This window comes from Convolutriloba macropyga, chromosome 3 (assembly GCF_964194025.1).
Source record: "Convolutriloba macropyga chromosome 3, txConMacr16.3, whole genome shotgun sequence".
Classification (NCBI taxonomy): Eukaryota; Metazoa; Xenacoelomorpha; order Acoela; family Convolutidae; genus Convolutriloba; species Convolutriloba macropyga.
Window position 1 is genome coordinate 79,896,651 of NC_134470.1, and position 19,108 is coordinate 79,915,758.

The window sequence follows — 19,108 nt, forward strand, 5'->3', positions numbered from 1 at the left end:
TAAAATTGAGCAGATAATCGAGGTTAATTAGCTGCACAAGAGTGCATCTTTCTGCTTTTTGACTTTAATTTACAAAAGTGGCGTAAAATGCTGTAAATGTTTAACAGCACACCCATAGCTGGGGGCTATTATTGGCCTTCTTATGCTTTTTACAATTCAAAGAATTTGAATTGTATTGGGGCGCTGTCTTTTTTAATAGCCGCGTCCTCAATTCGAGGCGGCTATTATAGCGCTCCTAATTTTTTTACAATTCAAAGAATTTGAATTGTATTGGTGCGCTGTGTTTTTTTTAAGATGTGTTAACTCATTTTTCAATCACTTTGATCTTTCAAAACGGGATAAACAGGTAAAGCCCAGCGGGCATTAAGTTTCATTAGAGGCCCAAAGTGGGCTTTAGTAGTCCTTCAAGTGCTTATAGTGGTGCAGCTTCTGGGATGGCCTTAATTTAAGGTTAAAAGGTCATTTTTAGGATTTTTTGAGCTCAAAATGGTGCAATTTTTCATGTTTTTTGTGATTTTTTTGAGTTTTTCTGTTTGATTAGTCTTAGGTTGAAGTTTTTAAAAGTTGATGAAGGCCTTTTGTGAGATAAAAGTGCTTTTTATGGCCATTTTTTGGGCTATATGTTTTGGTACTACGAAAACAAACACACAAAATGATAATAATTTTTGCAATTTCTTTCAGGTTTTTTGAAAACTTTTATCATTTTTTGAGTTTTTTACCCTAGGTGTCAAGAAACCTCCTCTAGGGTTTGGTGATAGATTACTGGATAGTTTTTAGTGATAATGGAACGGTTTTAACTTTCTGCCATCATGAATATTAGGATTTTTTGACAAAACTTGCAATTTGTTTTTCGCGTTTTTTGACATTTATTGTCATTATTCAAGTTGTTTGAGTCCCAGGGGCCAGAAAACCTCGTTAGGGGTTGGATAATAAGTTACTGAAAAATTTTTAGTTGCCCTGGAATAGATTTCAACTTTTGAATATCACAAATTTTAGCAGTTTTTTTTTTACAAAAATCGCATTTTTTTCAGGTTTTTGGAAAGTTTAATCATTTTTTCAGTTTTTTCCAGCTTCAGGGACCAGGCAATCTCCTTTGAGGTTTGTTAATAGGGCATTGCATAGTTTCTAGTAACAATGAAATGATTTTTAACATTTTCAAATCTGGAATTTTAGCATGTTTTGGATAAAATCTGCAATTTTTACTAAGGTTTCCTAAAGTTTTTGTCAGTTTTTGATACTTTTTCATATTCGTCCATTCTCAAGCGCACGAAAACCTATTCCACGTTCTGATAAAAAAATTACTGCATCGTTTTCAAAGGATTTGTTGTCAACAATTTAACCTTTCGACTTTTAGAAGTTTTTCGATAGAATTTGCTATTTTCAAGTTTTTTCAAAACATTTGTATTTTATTTTTTCTTGCCTCAGTGGCTGGGTAGCCTCATCCAAGGTTTGATAGTATGTTATTAAATAGTTGCTAGGGGGCTCTTGAACATTTTCAATGGCTTTCAACATTTTAATTGAACGAAGTTCTATTTTTTGAAGTTTGAAATTTTTTCTAAAAATTTTTGCCTATCGATCTATTAGCCAATGAGTTTTTAAAGCTTGGAATTGGGTTACTGGATAGCCTCTACAGGCACAGAAATGATTGTGAAGATATTTATATCACAATTTTCAGCAACATTTCCTTATAATTTGCAATTGATTTATCTCAAATTTTTTGGTCATTTTCGAGTTAATCGATCTTCAAGGGCAAATGAATATTTTTCAGGTCTTGCAGATATAACACTGGACCAATTTCAGAAACAAAATTTGGTTTTGAACATATTTTTGAAATAGGTATTTTTAAAGGGAAAAATTTTTGCCTTAGGTTTTAAGGCTTCAAGAGTTTTAGCAATGAGTAGTATTTAGTTTATCAATTTTTTGAGATGATTTTTGTTTTCTGCCTGGCATTGTCCAATTGATCGGCTGGTCAGGTAGAGTACGTCTGAGTTTTTCATTCAATTTTTTGAATTGTATTTCAGGACTTGTCCTGCTATGTTTTTTACTTCGTCTAGCAGATTTTTATTTCGTCTTACTCTGACTTCTTGGAATTGACTTTTTCATTGACTTACCTCACTCAAAAAAATGACTTCTGAACTCACTTATGGAACTTTAAGTTTCATGAACATTTACTTATTAAAGGTCAATAGTGTGCATCTAATTAGTGCCAAACATATGCCCTAATTCTTGATTATTAGAGTCTTTAGTTTTTGATTTCGAATAATAATTTTGGGATCTTCTCCGTTTGTGCCCCCAGTACGTTATGCGCCCCCCAGTTACAGAGCACGTGCCATTACATAGTAAGTCATTATGTAAAAATTATTGCACGCGCATTTGAGGGGTGCAAATAATATGCGCCCACTAAGCTGAGGGGGCACAAACGGAAAAGATTCTTAATTTTGAATAGCCCTATTAGGGCTTTCTCCTTTGAGCTTGTGTCTCGTAAAAATGACAGTCCAAAGCTAACCCAAAAATTCTAGTGCTAGTGGTCTGTTAAAAAAACTGTTGGTCTATGTGTCTATCTAATCTCTTTAGTTGTTTCAGTTCATGGAAGGCCCCAAGCGTCTATTGCGGCTATTTTCCGGCAATCTGCCGGCTATGTTTATTTGAAAGATCTTCACATGTTTTCATGCTTTTTGAAGTCAAATTGGAGTAGTGATTTTAGTCACACCGAAACAGGAAGTGGAGCGAAAAAGCGAGTGGTTTTGCGGCGTGAATTTTTTTGCTCTCAATTTAAAGTAGAGGGAGAAAACGGTGTTTGAACAAAAATTCGCTTTCTCGGTAGTGGTTTTTTGTTCACATTCAGCAATTTCACTTTGCTTGTTACTGTTTTTTCGATAACTTGGATCAGATTTTTTAAATGGTTTTCTCAATCCATTCTTAGTTCATTTAAGGCCTAGTTTTCTGTTTAAACCAAATTACACTTTTTTGCTAATGGTTTTTTGTTCACATGCTGCATTTGAGTTTGATTGTTTGTTTTTTGAAGTATTTTTTCAGAAATGGTTTTCCCAATTCACTCATAGTCCGTTCTAGGTCTAGTTTTTTTGTTTTTTTAATGAAAAATTTTTCGAATTGTACGTCAGGAGTTGTCGTGCTAAGTTTTTTTATTTGGTCAAGATTTTTCTTACCACCATGACATCACAACCACTTCAAATCTGCTTTTTGTTCATTCGTTCATGCCCCTTCAACTTAAGTGCGTTCGTGACGTAATTTTTTGCTCTTAGTGGAGCAAGTTTTTTTTTGTTCATTTACGTAATTGAATTTGGTCACACGTGACGTACCTAACTCTCAAAATTGACTTCCTGACTTTGAAATTGACTTAATTCCTGATTTTATATACTTTAATTCAAAGAGATAAGGTCAACTGAATGTGTATCAGTCTAAATGAAGATTATTTGAGAGCAGTTAATAGAGGCAGCAAGAGTTTATACAGATTCTTAATCAAAATTTAACATAGCCTTCAATGAAAAGACTAATTTTTTGGTCTGTCTTTTTTTTACTGTATTTTTTGAGGCTGCAGATCTTTAAAGCTATTGTGGCTCTTTTCTCGCAATATACAAGCTGTTTTCCAATTTTTTCAACATGCTGAAAAAATTATTTGTATTGCATAATTGTACTTGTGGTAGAACAAGGTTGAGAGGTGTTTCAATGCTGCCTGTTTCTTTTTTGTGTTGATGCCGACTCTAACATAGTTAGTCTGTTCGCTTAATCTAAAATTTTACTGATCGTTTAGATCATGATCTCCAAAAAATTGTTGTTTTTCAAGGAATAATTACAAAAAGATCATAGTTTGTACATTAAAGACGTTAAAATTATTGTTGCATAAAACACTGTCCTTGTGTTTTGAAAACGTTGTACCTGGACAAACTTACAGAAAAATACAAATCATGAGAAAGTTTTTACAGCTGGGAAGCTGAAAGCTGAGCGGAGCTATATTGCGGTGCTCTTCGTTTTTTACGACACGAAGAGGAGTGTTGAATTTCTTTAGGTTTTTTTTACCGGAAGTACTATTCGTTTCAGCCAATGTTTTCACCTAAAAGCGATAGTGAGTAAAATTGCCATGTGAACTAAATTTTTTTTAGAAGGAGAAGTTTTTTGACCATGCTCTGAGTTTAGTGAATGACTTTTTGACTTTGAAAAGTAGTTTTTGACTGAATGGCGCATTTAGATAACCGTTTTTAGCCGTTTTTTAGTTCAAGAGGCCCGCCCAGACTTTTTGCTTGTAATTTTTTTAGTTGAAATAATTTTTATTCGATGCTATTTTGAAGTGTAAACCTCGTGAGATTAAAACCACAGTGTTTTGCACTGCGTGAAATTGCGCTTGAAGTTCAAAATTAGCACATGTTTCTTGATTTTTTAGCTAAGTTTTCGCTTTTTTCAGTTAAATTCTTCATTTTTGAATCTTTCAGCCGTCTTTTTGTCAAAAATCGTTCAATACAGCAACTTCCCTTTGGTAATTCATATACTCAGGGCCTCTTTTTCTACTTCGATTTAATTTTATTTGATAAAATTGTACAAACGCTAAACCGATTTTGGTGGTTTTTGTTTCCAATTTTTCTCATTTTTTTTGTATTTGGTTTTAATTGCTAGAAATAGTCTAATAGTATTTTTGTGCAATATTGGGGACTTTATTTCGTTTTAATAAAAATTCAATTAATTTTCATAAATGCAGTCTCAAGAAATTTTTTTTGCAAAATGTTTCAATGCTTATATCGTATGTGCTGCGTATGTTTGAATACTGCGTTTTATTTTTTCGTTTTGTCCAGGAGGATGGATCTTCGTCTCGAATGATTCGTTGTTTGTTCTATGTCTTGGATGCTGAACAATGAAATGTTTTCGTTTCTCTTGATTTTTTTAAATTTGATTTCTAACTTTTAAAAATCAAGAATTAGTCTTTTTGTTACAGTGTTCCTTTCATTGTGTCCATATTCTAGTTTGTATCAATCCATTTTGTCCTGACACTTACTTTGATAATCGTTGCATTATTTTTTTGGTTGTTAAAATTTGAATGATTTCAGCCTTTTCTTAGATTTTCGTCATTTCTTTGGTTTGCAATTGATTTCATTCAACATAAGGCAGTACTGAGAGTTTGCTAGAAAACGTTTCCAAAATTTCCACTTTTCTTTATATATTGAAAGTTTCTTCAGACCTTTAGAATAAATCTTATTGATTGATCTAAATAAAATTTTAAATAAAATGTGAATATAAGATACTGATAATTGATATCTAATAGTAGTATTGGCAAAAAAACTCAGTATTTGTTTGCTCTGTTTGGACAATTGATAGCTCATTTGTTAGGACAATTGATAGCTCTGTCAGCTTTTCCAGCCTATCAGTATCTAATTATTTCGGACGTTTTAAAAATACCAAACGTTTTCAAAATTTTTAAAATTTTGCTGCATTTTGGTGACAGTGGTTTAAATTTCACCAATTTTTAAATCAGACCTGGGGAGACAATGAGTTTTTTGACAATGAGGTTTTGATGCTTCGAGTCGCTTCCGGAATTCTTCCGGCTATGTTTTTTTTGTTTCGTCGTCTGACGCTCTTTTTCGTTTTAGTTGTTCACACACCAAAGCTGGAAAAGTCAAATTTTGTATCTTTTTTTGCTCTCACTAAAAGTGTTTTCGCAAGTGACGTTATTTCTGATTTTCCCTAGCAAAGGTTTTAAGTTCATCTGTGTTATTAGATTTTGATCATACGTGACTTACCTCACTCAAAATGACTGTTGCCTTTCAAATCTAAGTTTAATTTGAAAAAGTTTAAGGTTAAAAGAACTCATAAGTACAGTAAAGGTCCCTAATAAAGGTTTCTGCGAAATGAGTTTGAACAAGTTTTACTAATTTATCGCTGAATGTTTTCTTACCCTGCTTTTTCAGTGGCGTCGATATATTTTATTTCAATTTAGATCTTTATCTGTTTCTGTCTCTAATATACGGCACGCAAGTCTATTCTTTCGCAGCTATTCCAGCAATCTTCCGGCTATGTTCATTGATAGTGCAATCTAGTTGGAATAGAAAAGACGTTAAAACTTTGTTCTCGATATTCGATAGATGGGCAGAACTTTGGTAGCATAAATGTACAGAACTATTATGTCTGTTGAGTTTGTTTCATTGCTCATTTTATGATCAGAAAATTAAAAACGCTGCTAAGCCCTAAAATTTGTGTTCAACTGATCAATTGGAGCTGAATCCGAGAAATAATGAAGGTGCTAATTTCTAATTTGGTCAGAAATGGGAAAAAAATTGCTCAAACATTTTACAATCGAAAATTGGTTCCTGTAAGAGAACTCTAAACATTAGCCGTAAAGAATGTTATTGCAATAGCTGTTATTTTTTTGTAATTTGTTTTGCTTTGATGAGTTTTTTTACAATAAAACTCCCTGTTCCATTACGGCATTACCGAACAAAACCAGATACAGGTGATTCAAAGTCAAAAATAGATGTTAACTCGGCATTAAAAAATATGAAATGCTTTTGCAAGTTTAGAATAAAGGTTTTGAATTTTTGTTTATTGGTACTATAAATTAAAAACATATTATTATGTGGACTTGGATTGAAACTATTAACATGGAAAGCAGAAAAAAACTATGAGGCCTTATTAATGAGCAAACCTGAAATTATTGCCGAAAACGCTGAATAATATCTGTTCTTTGCATTTCAATTTAATGAAAAATGATTTTATAGCAAGCAATTGTCTCCAAACTTATTGATTGATCTAAATAAAATTTTCAAATAAAATATGAATATAAGATATTGATAATTGATATCTAATAGTAGTATTTGGCAAAAACTCAGTATTTGTTTCATGTTAGCCAGTATTTATTTTAATAATTTTTGGCAACAGCTGGCAACAAAGGATCAAGTACTACGGAGGGTAACATTTTTGTTCGATGAGCAGAGTTTCAGATAAAAAAAATCGTATATTTTCGGTTTTGCGCATGAGAATTTAAGTAAAATTTTGAAGATGCTTATGCTTTATTTGAGAATCAAGAAAATAATAGGGATGTATGAGAAACAGGAAAAATGCAAAAATAACTGCAATGGTCGATTAGGTTTTTCATCCACTTTTTATACTGCCTTTTTTATTTCCTGTATCCTTAAATTTTTAATTCAAAAATTGTTTTTTATTGTCCGTTTTTTAAAAAAAAAAGGATTGAAAAAAAAGTTGAACAAAATTGTTATTTGAAATGAAGTGTTCGTGCGGAGTAGAAAACGCGATAAATGAGGAAATATGTTTTCAAGGGTGGAACTTTTCAATCTCTGCGCATAAGTAAACGATTGGTCAAAATTTGTTCCTCAAAAAACGAGGCTCACTCATCTAGTGTCCCTAACCATGATCTCATTCATAAATTTGCGAAACAAAAATAATTTAAGATGGGCAAACTCTTATTATAACAGCTTTAAATTCATATCTCTAACTGCTTGAATGTGATATATGTACCTAAGGCCGATTGTAATTCAATTGATTGCACTAGAAATCTTTGAAATTTATAGTTTTCTTCATTTTTACTGTAAGTTCTTTTTTGTACTGGAAATGTGAAACTGCCGTAGAGGTAAAGAAAGTTATACAACTTTTTGTTTTGATCTAATTGGAAATTTTGCATTATCGTTGCAACCCTTAACGTTTTTAGGGACCTGAACTTTAAAACAGCCCTGCATATTTTGCTAAGCTAACTTTGATCGATCGGTTTGCATAGATTCAAAGTGGTGTCATTGAAAGCTCATGAAAAACTAAATCAATGTTTCAAGAGACCTTTTCAGTTTTGTAATTCCTCAAAGTTATAAATTGTTTTAAATTTCTCAAAACTTAAAAACTTCCCCCATTGTCACTCCAAATACAATAAGAACCTATATTATGCAATAGATGATAGCGTTCCTATGATCATACAGTTCCAAAGAACCTATATCATAGAGTTCCTAGGCTTTAAAACTATTTCATAGAATTTGGCTTGATAACTGCGGCTCTTTAAAATCTTTTGCCACTTTTAAGCAAATTGATTGCACTAGAACTCTAAATTTTGAGAATTTTTAATACTTTTTGTATCGATTCACAAAATTGATAATGTCTGTTCAACAATGGGTTCAGTTTTTGACGGGCTTTCCGGTGATACTTTTGTAGCTCTCTCCAAAAGACATCGATCGGCCAAATTTTGCATAGCAAAAAAAAGGCTGGCAAAGGATTAGAGGCTTGGAAAAATAATATAAAAATAAATATAAATATAAATATAAATATAAATATAAATAAAAATATAAATATAAATTTAAATATAAAAATAAATATAAATATAATTCTAAACATACAAATTTTTCCCAAAAATAAAAGCTCCCACTTTAATTGTTACCGAGTAAATTAAATGAACAATGCGCTATTTAAATAAAGCAGCGAGAAATCTATCCAGCGAGAAAACTATTACGTAATCTCTTAACCATGTAAGCCTTATAAAAAGATTAAATGCACACAAAATACGTTCTATTTGGCATAGAAAGCTCGGAAAAAGTTCGTTAAACATAATTTTCGTTGAGCCTACTAACATACTGAATCGATTGCGCTCTTTTTAGGCTTAATATTTTTATGTTTCGAAAACGTATCGGTGACCAATCTGAGTCGAAAATCGACTCAGACAAAATACCTGCTAAAAAAGATCGAGCTAGATTTGCCGGGCCACTGAGAGGGGCCGTTGGCCTTTATGCGTTGTTGAATACAGTTGCCTTCTTGCAAAAAACGTTGCTATCTTCGATTATAGAGATGAATTGAACTTACTACGATTGTCTGAATTTATCAGCTATATTTTTTGGGGCCGCGACCCCTTTTATGCCTAACTGTGTTTAAGCCTAACTGTTGTGATAAACTTACATAATCAACTGAGACAGTTAGTAGTCTCACCTGAGAGTCAGTCTTGACGAATTTGAATTTACATAGTCGACTGAGACGGTTAGTCACCTTACCGTTTCGTTTGTCACCTCTATTGTCGTGTCACCTTTATTATTGTTATTGTAGTCTCACTGAGAGTCAGTGTTGACGAATTTGAGGGCGCAGGGAATAATTGACCCAGTTCCGACATTCTATTTACACGCCTGGACTGGGTACCAAATTTATCATCAATTCTTGACGACACACCGAGTTTCCGAAAACTCATTTATTATCATCTGCTGCTGAAGTGCGAGTACCCTATTCAATTTCAACGGAGACCGCTGTGATGTTATAGAAGAAACCTGATCAGCACCATGCCGTACTTTGATGTGGGCAGACTTGGAGATGATGCTAGAATTGGTGGTATTTCCTGGTCACCGATATGGGCAGGCTTGGAGATGATCCAAGAGGTGGTGATATAAACAAAAATAACTTGACTCAGCGACACAACCAGAAGAAGACGATGACAAACTCTTGCGACTACGAGGGTGAAACTGCATTCTACAGACAAAAACTGTAAGAACTATCCGAGCAACTTGAACGTGGTTTTTGATATATTGAAGCAGTAAATTAGTATTACATAACCGGCAAATCTAGCCCCCAGAACCCATTTCCTATCCCATATAACAAATTTTTTTGAGTTCACCGGTCACCGATAACCCAACCCCATATATTTTTTACCTTGAAAAAACATCGAATTTGAAAATTTTTGGTCAAAATTTTGGAATTGACCAAATCGGGCTAAATAATAGTTATTGGAACGGGTAAAGTCTTATACGAAATAAAATCAAGCGAAGCAAGAAAAAAGTTTGAAAAAATTGACCAGATTTGAAAAAATTGGGAAAAAATCTATCCGATCATTCTAGCATAGTTATATAGTAGTTAGATAGATTAAAACGTTGTAAAAACAAGTTTGGTCAAGTTCTTCAAACTTCACAAAAAAGATCAGGTAACTGATTTTTTTTTCACAAAAGGCGCTCATTCTTGGAAATTCGTTAACAAATTGTGCATTTAACATCAAGGTTCGGAGTTTGAGCAAAGCTCAAATCAATTATGTTGTAAAAACATTACATGGTTTTCATATTAGCAGCAAGTTCACTTCATCACGCCATAAAAACTGCGCCTCAAGTAACACAAAATCGTTACAAACGTAACGTTTACGCATTACCGGGTTTAAGTTTCAACCCTAACGCTTTGAAAGTCCGAAAAACGGCGCAGTTCCAGTTGAGTCATTTCTTTCATGATAAGAAGCGCCTAGTTATATGGCATGATGTAGTGAACAATTCGCTTTCACGTCATCGAAGCAACAACAATAAGCCTTTAACACCTTCACAGCTTATTGCAGTGCTTGAAAACTATCAGGAGCGCATAGAAGCTATTGTGTATTGCCCCAGAGAGGGAACTCCTGATATTTCTGATAAGCTCAAGCGTAGTACTCTAGTTACCATACACTTAGTGAAAGACATTGTGTCTAGACGTAAACAGAAAGATCTTAGTTTACTCAAAGAGTACAGAGCATTACACCAAAGGCCTGCGCTTGAGCTGAAAACACTGACCATAGTCTTAACTCATAAGAACAACCTCCGGTCCTTGATAACACGGTCCCGACCGAAAAAACTTTCCAAGCGCCGTCGAAAAACGCTCCGCAACCGCCATGCGTACGAGGAGGCGGAACTTACTCAAGCCTTTAATAACCTAAATGTCTCGTAGTCTTGCGTTGTTGCGCGGGTTAGTTTGTGGTTGATTCCTTCCAATAGCGCTTTACTAAACGTTTCGCTCTCCCCATTTTGAGTTATTCACTACCGTCCGTTTTCCGCAGGTTATCTGGGTTCATTTTCCGTTTCCGTCCTCTTTGTTTCCGTGTCTTCTTGTTTCTTTCTATTCCCCGTTTATTTGTTGTATGATGTAGTATGTTGAGTTTTGCTGTAGTAAAATTTCTTTCTGCTAGTAAGCTGGTCTGTTGTTTAGTCTCGTTCTTTGCTAGGGTGTGACTTAAGTTCATTCTAGAGTTACGGCTGGTTTGTTTCGTGACTTTCACCACACTTGTTTGCTAGCAATTTGTTGTAGCTTTATCAATTTTCGTAGTATGCCTTTTTGTTGTCTGGGTAGGGTGGTTTGCTAGGGTGTGACTTAAGTTTGTTCTGGAGTTACGGCTAGTAAATTTACTGACTTTTTCGACTTTTGGTTATACTACATCGTTGCCGTAAATTGTTTCATGTTTTGATGCCGTTGATAAAGCCCCATAATGTTTTGTGCTAGTTTACCTGGCAGTAGCTCCTCTCCTTCTTTCTAGGGTGTGACTTAAGTTTATTCTGGAGTTACGGCTAGCTTGTTTGGTTGAGTTTGTTGCTGTGGTCTGCTAGCATCGATCTTCCCGCCTCCTCGCTTGTGGTTTCCGCCCCGCCCGTGCCGTTTTCCCGTTTCGTCGCGCGCCATCCGCCCGATGCTCCCGTTTGTCCGTCCGGTTTCCCGTTGCGTCGTGCGCTACTCGTTCGGCGTCTCTTCCCGTCCGTCCCCTCTCCCGTTCTGCCCCTTTTCGCGCTTCCTGCGCACCGTTCTCTTTTTCTTTCGCCGGGTACTATTGTACTCGACGAACTTCTTCGCTCTTTGGCGGTTTGCTAGGCAAACCGTCACACTAGGGTTCGGTATAACCCATTTGTGTTGTGCTGTTGCATGTCTGTGTACTTTATAATAGTACTAAATTAAACTTGTGGTTCCTGTTTTTCTTAAGATCATGACAACTTTGCAGGACAAATTCAACAAACTTTATAGTGCAAGAGCAAAATTAGAGGCTGAACTTAATAACATCTATGGGGAAATTAACAATGCTGTTGATAAGCAAGATAGGAAAGTTAAGATCGAACGTCTGATTGTGAAGTGCAAAGATGCCTTTACTAGAGTAGTTGATAAGAATGAAGAGCTCTTTGATCTGGCACAAAAGACTGAAGATCCAGACGCTGCCTGTAAGAATCTTGAGAAATGGTTAGAGACTGTAACAAAGAAAACTGACGAGTTCATTCCTGCCGCTCGAGGGTATATCAATTCGGTCCAAGACAAAGAGACAGCAGAGATGTATACCTCTCACCACTCAAGATCAGGTTCGCATATGACTTCCTCAAAAAGATCAAGTCAGCGTCAACGAGACTTAGAATTATCAAGACTAAAAAGGGAGGAACTTGAGAAACAACTTGAGGCAAGGCTTCGCATTGCTAGACAACGTCTTGAAATTGAAAAACAAACGAAATTGCGGGAATTAGAAATTGAGCAGCTTGAGGAGGATCATCGCAAGGAAGTAGCTGCTGCAGCCCTTGAGGAAATTGAGTTGATGACAAAATCAGCAACAGGCGGGTCTGATACAAGCAAAATGAGTGGGCTCTTTACGGAAAGAAGTTCAGTCAAGAGCAAGAAACTTGTTCAAGATTGGGTTAATTCGTCACCGGCCGGGAACATGGCAGATGTTGCAAACGAACCGAGTTTGCACTTTTCTGGTTCCATCGCCCAATCCAACCAAGCAATTGTCCAACGACCTTCTTCAGCTCAACTTCCAAACTCACACTTCAATCTCAATACACACGGTCAAGTTGAGGCCAACATCAACCTCCCTGTCCATGAACCAAGTAGTAGAACCAATGTAACCAATGATGCACATGTTGCAAACAACATCATGCAAGAGCAGCGACAGCCTCAATATACGCCTCCATCACCACCAATAAACTTTGGTATGCCAACTAAACTAAACGCCCCAAACACAGCCCGACAACTGTCTCAAGCAACAATGCACTTCGATGGTTTACAGTTAGATCATCAATTCCCTCCCAGGTCGAGCATGCCGGGACAGTTGAATTTAGTCAGCCCTTCGCGTGCACTACCTTTAAATACACTTGTTAATGCTCCGCTAGCACTTAATCTGCAACAGGCACACATAAATGTACCAGCCCCTCCACCCCCCGTTATAAACCCCGCACCACCGCATTTTCCGTTAATCCCACCAGCATTCCGCTTTCCTCCTTCGCCGCCACAAGCACTCCCACTACAAGCCACTAACCCCGTGGCGAATAATGTCAATCTGTTACCCCATTCTCCGCCTGCACCATTCATTTCCTCGGCAAACAATTTCGTGCCTCAATTAATTCATCCACCACCTCCACAAAAGACTTTTCAGCCCCAAAACTTTGTACCCATAACCCATGCACCTCCTGCTCCTCCAGATCCAAATGTCTGGCGTTTTCCGGCAGCAGTCCCACCTAATGCAGTACCACTTGTACGTACATCTGCAAATTTATACACCGTACAACCGGCCCCGTTAATCAACCCTCATATATCTACATCGCACCGCTCCCCTCATGTACAAGCAGCAGCAGGCGCTCAAAATTACGTAACATCAGACTTCATGCAAGCGAATCCATTTAGTTCTTCCGCAGGTACCGCCCCCACCTTTGTCACTCCGATCATTCCGCCAACGTATGGAGCTACCGTTCCGAACCCGTTGTGTTGGGGTGGCCCGCCGCATCCCACACCTTCGGCTCCTTCTTTGGACTCTGCGGATTTGATAAAGCAGTTGGCGGACGCAATTACTTGTAAGAAGAACGATCCACTGCCCGAGTGGAAGTTGGCACAATACAATGGTGATCCCCTGCAGTGGCACGAATGGTTCGGACAATTTAAAAGCGCCATAGACGCACAGTCCTTGACTGATGACGTCAAGTTAACATACTTAAAAACTCTTGTAACTGGAAAAGCTAAAACCGCCATCGCTGAGTTCGCATACTGCGGTGTAATGTACAAGGACGCACTTAAGACACTCGAACGTAAATTTGGCCAACCACTGGCAGTAGTCAGTGCACACTTAGAAAAACTCAGCTCTTTTCAACCACTAAAGATGCACAATAGTGATAACATCATAAACTATTCTGCAACAATTTCAAGTCTTGTTGGGGTCTTTAAATCACTTTCATATGACGCAGACCTTAAGAGCGCCTCACTTCTCAATACGGCTGTGCAAAAATTGCCGCCCAATCTGAAAGAGTCTTGGTCACTCTTCACAGTGAAGAAACATTGGGTTAAGCCAACACTCCTTGACTTCAACGATTGGTTGAAGGAGCAGGCCGAGGCACATGATTTAATGAAACAAACTTCGTCGAAAGCAAGAACTGAGGATAACACCAACTCAGTAGTAAAAACCAAAGTTGCCTCAAGAATTTTTGCTGCTAATACACAAACTAAGGGCACTCAGAGACCAGCCTCAACATCGGCAACGCCTGCAACCCCTCGCTGCATTGTGTGTAAAGGTATCCACCGCATCTGGGAGTGTAGGGTATTTAAAGAAAAGTCTCCCACTCAGCGAGCAAAGGTAGTGGCTGAAGCAAAACTATGTTTCTCATGTTTGAGAGAAAAGCACATGTTCAGGCAATGCCCAAATCCCAGGAAATGCAGGAAGGACGGTTGCAACAGCTCCCATAACACACTTCTCCATGGAGCTGAGAGAGTTTATCCATCAAAATCCCCTTCAAACGGCAACAACAGTAACTCTAATGCTGGCGCAAATCAAAGTAAACTTCCTAGTGTCCAATCATCGAGTAAGACCACAACTTTGTCATCTGTGAGTAATGTGAAAGGCCTCCTCCAGGTGACTGAATTACAGTTAAAGAGCCCTTCCGGTAAAGACACCACGGCTTTAGTTTTGTGCGATACCGCTTGCAGTAACTTGGGTGTCCAATGATCTTGCAAATAGACTTGGTTTGCACGGTACAGCATTGAAACTGACAGTCAAGGGTATAAATACCGAGGAGGTTGTAGACACTAAGTTAGTTGAACTAATTATAACACCACGCGACAACCAAGCATTTGAACCATTTAAAGTAAGCACTTACGTCAAGGAAAATTTGAATGTAGGCGCCGATGTCATTAACATTTAAGCACTTCAGGAGACATACCCTCACCTGGCAGTTCTAGACCCAGTTACATATTGCTACGGAAACATCGAGATGATACTTGGACAGGATGTGTATCATGCCAACCGCCCGTTAGAGTACTTCGCTGCCGATGAGAAGTCCTCGCCTTTCGCTGTTCGCTTGCCCATAGGTTGGATTCTAAGCGGCCCTCTACCGTCGTCTTCAGGTTTAGTATCGACTTGTTTCAAAGCCAATATGGAGCAGGATTTTGAACTCGCTAGTCAGGTAAAATCTTGGTACGACATGGAGTCGTACGGCGCACTTAAGCAAGTAGACCCACGATCCGCCTCGGATGCACGTGCGCATGAAATTCTTGAAAACACCACCGTGCATAATGGAAAAAGGTACGATGTCGGAATGCTATGGGCTGAAGATAACATCGAACTGCCCAACAATTATTTCTCAGCGCTTGTTCAATTAAAGTCTTTGGAAAAGCGGCTAACGAAAGATCAGACATTAAGGGAAAAGTACTCGAATACCATCAAAGAGGACTTAGACAAAGGCTACGTAGTAAGGGTCAAAGATGCTCATAAGGTGGAAAGTCGCTCGGAACGAGAGTGGTACCTACCACACCATCCGGTTGTTAACCCGAACAAGCCGGGCAAGGTTCGTAGGGTACTAAACGGAGCAGCAAAATTCCATGGCGCATCTCTCAATAAGTCATTACTCACCGGACCTGACCTACTGCAAAACCTAATCTATGTACTCCTACGGTTCAGACAACATCCATTTGCCGTATCCGCCGACATCGAGGGAATGTTCCTCCAAGTTGGAGTGTTACCATGTGATCAGCCATCATTGCGCTTTTTGTGGCGGGAGGACCCCACATCAAATGTTGTGGTACACCAGTATACGCGCCACATCTTTGGGACAAAAGATTCGCCCACCTGCGCCAACTACGCACTTCAGCGCACGGCACGCGATAATGCTAAGGATTACCCAGAAGCTGCGAAAGCCGTCCTTGAGAACTTCTACATGGACGATTACTTGGACTCAATGGAATCCCCCGAGAGGGCCCTCATTAGGTCGAAGGAATTGGTACATCTTCTCCATCTAGGTGGGTTCAAGCTTACTAAGTTTGTAAGCAATGTACCAGATCTGGCTGACCGAATTGATGGGTCTGCTCAATCCACTGAACCGAAGGTCATCGTTTCATCCAAGGAGGAATCAATGCACGTGCTTGGGCTTAAGTGGGATCACAACAACGATACTCTGGTTGTGAGTAGGGGTACTAACAGCACCATCACGAAAAGTTTAACACAGCGCTTGGTCTTAAGTCTTGTGTCAAAGGTCTACGACCCAATTGGTCTTGTCGCACCGTTCACTATTGGTGCTAGGTTAATCTTGAAAGACATTTGGCGTGTCAATGGACAAAGTTGGGATGACGAGTTACATAAAGACACAGTTGACAGATTCCTTGCCTGGTGTGTTGAACTGCCGCGGTTAGCTGAGATTACTATACCGAGAAGTTTCTTTTCAGGACCATTCCAACATCTTGAACTCCACATGTTTGGTGATAGCTCGCAAGACGTATTCAGTGCAGTAGGATTTCTTAGGGCTCAAGTAACTTGCTCCTCCGGGGAGATTATAACAGAGCTGGCGTTTGTCTTGGGCAAGGCCCGTGTTGCACCTATGAAGGTAATGACAGTTCCTAAGTTGGAATTACAAGCCGCTCTCCTCGCTGCCCGTTTAAAAAGGGAAATCTGTCGAGCATTAACGGTTACTGTGGACAAAGTCTTTATGTGGACAGATAGTACCATCGTCTTGCAGTGGATAAACTCAACGAACAAACACCCCATCTTCATTGCAAATCGTGTTAGTGAAATCCTGGAGAACACCAGCGTTGACCAATGGAACCACGTCGCCACTTGTGATAATCCGGCAGATGCTGGCACGCGTGGCATGTCCGCTGAAGTTTTGCAATCAAGTAGCTGGGTGAGGGGTCCTGACTTCTTGAGAACTAAGCAATTCCCTTTTGTACCAAATACCGACGTCGTTGACAACATCAAGCTCGGCGTTGTAACTAAGGAACAAGATGATGACTCCATCTCATCTCTAGCCGCATCCGTAACCAAGCCCCCCAAGGAACAAAGCATCAATCTAATCCCGTTTGATAAGTTCAGTTCTTATCAAAAGTTACTTCGTGTCACCGCATATGTGCTCCGTCTTTTACCATCTCATGAAAGTTACCGTACCGTAGACGGCAGCATAGCCAACCCTGTTGAGCTTGACGAAGCCGAGCGTCATCTCCAGTACTTGGTTCAGGGAGAGTCCTTTAATACTGAAAGAAAAGATCTTCTTGACAACAAATCCTTTAAGAAGAGCAGCCGCATTGCTCAGTTCACTCCGTTTATTGGGCCTCATGGTCTCATCCGTTCTTCTGGTCGACTCCGACGGCTAGTGGAAATTGACTTTGACACTAAGCATCCTATCGTGCTGGATGCGCGTCATACTTTTGTTAAACTGTTTCTGCGGCATACTCATTTGAAAAACCATCACCAGGGCATCGATTACTTACGGTCAAAGGTACAGGAACGTTATGCCATCCTTAAACTACGTTCCACACTGCGTTCCATCAAATCAAACTGCGTCTTGTGTAGAGAGTTCCGTGCAGCAACCATTCAACCTATCATGGCAGACCTCCCAAAGGAGAGACTCGCATACCAGTCTCCTCCCTTTACCAACACCGGGGTTGATTACTTCGGCCCATTCTACGTCACAGTTCGTCGGACTACCGAGAAGAGGTGGGGATTTCTCTTCACTTGTCTCACTACTCGTGCTGTCCATGTTGAAGTTGTCCCGTCCATGGACACTAGTTTTTGTGTAATTGGAGTGGAGCGGTTCGTCTCCCGTCGGGGTACTCCTGCTATGATTTGGTCGGATAATGGTACGAACTTCATTGGAGCGGAGAAAGAGCTCCGTGAATGTGTGGAAAAATGGAATACGCTTAACATTGCCACCGAGCTTGCACATAAGGGCATTAAGTGGAGGTTCAATCCACCCAGTGCGCCACACCAAGGTGGCATCTGGGAGAGGTTAGTTCGGAGTTTTAAAAGAGTACTGTACACTATCCTCGGTACGCGTCGCCTCACAGATGAGGTGTTGAACACTACTTTTTGTCTGGTCGAATACGCACTAAACTCACGTCCTTTAACGCCCGTAAGCGCCGACCCGTCCGACCTAGGCGCTATAACACCTAATCATTTTCTACTCGGTAACCAAGCAACCAGAATTCCGTCTATCGTTGGCGTCGACGAGTTCGATCATCGTAAGCGATACGCCCGTGCACAGTCATACGCCAATGCAATTTGGGCACGTTGGCTCAAGGAGTATGTACCTGCACTGAACCGTAGATCTAAGTGGCAGACGCCTGCCGAGCAGCACCTCAAGGTCGGTGATTTAGTTTGGATCGTTGAAGAAAGCAACCCTAGGGGTTACTATCCAACTGCTAGGATTGAAGAACTTCGGTACGGCTCCGACAGCGTCGCCCGCTCCGCCGTCTTGCGCACGTCATCCGGATCGCTCGTCCGCCCACTCGTTAAGCTTGTACCGATCCTCCCAACATTTTCTTCCGGGCCGGAGGATGTTACTGAGTAAATAAAAAGAGCAGCGAGGATTGAAATGCACTATCCAGCGAGAAAGTATTACGTCATAATCTCTTAACCATGTAAGCCTTACGAAAAGATTAAATGCACACAAAATACGTTCTATTTGGCATAGAAAGCTCAGAAAAAGTTCGTTAAACATAATTTTCGTTGAGCCTACTAATATACTGAATCGATTGCGCTCTTTTTAGGCTTAATATTTTTATGTTTCGAAAACGTATCGGTGACCAATCTGAGTCGAAAATCGACTCAGACAAAATACCTGCTAAAAAAGATCGAGCTAGATTTGCCGGGCCATTGAGAGGGGCCTTTGGCCTTAATGCGTTATCAAATACAGTTGCCTAGTTGACTTATCGTGTAGCTTATTGAATTGAACGTATATCTTTGAACGAAAGACTGTTATCAGCTTTACTTAGGTCCAACTTTTTCTGAGTTCTAGAAAAATTGGATTTATAGTTAAACAAGGATCAAATATGATTTGTTAGTAGTCATACATGGATCATATATGATTTCTTAGTCGCCATGCAGGGATCATGTGTGATTTTTAGTTGTCATACAATGATCATATATGATTTCTTAGTAGTCCTTAATCGGCTTGCGGCA

General features: G+C 39.0%; 1 protein-coding gene across 1 annotated transcript in view; it reads left to right on the forward strand.

Moving 5' to 3' along the window:
- LOC142336504 (protein SSUH2 homolog) overlaps positions 1 to 19,108 on the forward strand; it is a 611,495-nt gene that overhangs the window by 418,392 nt on the left and 173,995 nt on the right. The window lies entirely within an intron of this gene.